Source organism: Cannabis sativa, chromosome 1 (genome assembly GCF_029168945.1).
Source record: "Cannabis sativa cultivar Pink pepper isolate KNU-18-1 chromosome 1, ASM2916894v1, whole genome shotgun sequence".
NCBI lineage: Eukaryota > Viridiplantae > Streptophyta > Magnoliopsida > Rosales > Cannabaceae > Cannabis > Cannabis sativa.
In genome coordinates, this window is record NC_083601.1 from 51,556,218 (window position 1) to 51,557,734 (window position 1,517).

General features: G+C 37.4%; 1 non-coding gene across 1 annotated transcript; it reads right to left on the reverse strand.

Moving 5' to 3' along the window:
* LOC115703285 (small nucleolar RNA R71) lies at positions 1-107 on the reverse strand. The gene has a single exon (XR_004009061.2). It is a non-coding gene; the product is annotated as a small nucleolar RNA R71 (small nucleolar RNA).
* Positions 108-1,517: the final 1,410 nt, after the last annotated feature.

Below are 1,517 nucleotides of genomic sequence, written 5' to 3' on the forward strand. Positions count from 1 at the left end.
AATATTAGGAGAGAAATCTCCGAATTTTATCAGAAAGATCACGAAGAATTTTATGAATGTTGGGAAAGATTTAAAGATTTATTGCTAAAATGTCCACACCATGGTTTTGAAAAATGGAGATTGGTAAAATACTTTTATGATGGATTATCTCCCTCAAACCGACAAATGGTACAATCAATGCACACTGGAAAATTTTTGCAATTTAGAGGGGATGAGGCTTGGGAGTCTCTTGAGAATCTTTCTGTAAATTCTCAACAGTGGAATTGCCAAGATCCTAGATCGAAAGCTTCCAACACACCTAAGAGAGGTGGAATTTACGATGTCAAAGATGACGTAGATATTAAAACATCATTAGCAAATCTAACTAGGAGAGTTGAAGCTATGTCATTAAGTCAATCCATGAATACTCCTATACATAGGAATGAAATTTGTTCCTTATGCTATAGTACAAGTCATAGTGCCCAGTCATGTCCATCATTGCCTATATACCAAGAGGCATTTTCTGAAGAAGTAAACGCTCTTCAAACTTATGGGAAATCATCTGATAGCCCATTTTCTCAATCCTACAATCCAAATTGGAGAAATCATCCAAATTTTTCATGGAGACAGAACCAGCCTCCAATGAATCAAGGGCACCAGTACAACACGCCCAATCAGAGTCAAGCCCAACCTAATATGCCATATCCTCAACAACAAAGAAAACCATCTTTAGAGGATACACTACAACAGTTTATGCAAACCACCCAACAAGCTTTACACACAAATTCTCAATCCCTGTTAAAGCTTGAAACACAAATGGGTCAGCTTGCTACTGCTGTAGCTGAAAGGGAAAAGGGAAAACTTCCCAGTCAACCCATTCCAAATCCAAAGAGTCAGTACGAGGTAAGTACATCTAGACCTGCGAAGAAGCTAAATCAATTTCTATCCTTAGGTCTGGAAAAATAATTGAAAAACCTGATTACATACCTCAAACTGATGCTGAAATAAACAAAGACTCATTGAAAGAAAATGAAAAGAGTCAGCCTGAAAGTTCACATTCCAAAGACTCGGTTGAAGAATCGAGTCAAACTTTACCGTTCATTCCAAAAGCTCCATTCCCACAAAGATTGCTCCCGATCAAAAGAGGTAGTCAGTATGGTGACATCTTAGAGGTATTCAAACAAGTAAGTATAAATATCCCTTTCTTAGATGCCATTAAGCAAATACCTGCCTACTCTAAATTCTTGAAAGATTTGTGTACTGCAAAAAGAAACACAAATGTTCCGAAAAAGGCATTTTTAACGGAACAAGTCAGCTCCATAATTCAATATAAAAGTCTTGTTAAACACAAAGATCCGGGGTGTCCCACCATTCCTTGTATTATTGGTGATCATGTGATTAACAAAGCTTTACTTGATTTAGGAGCTAGTGTGAATTTATTGCCTTATTCTGTTTATAAGCAACTTGGTCTAGGGGAACTGAAACCAACATCTATGACACTTCGCTAGCCGATCGTTCGTGAAAATTCCTAGAGGTGT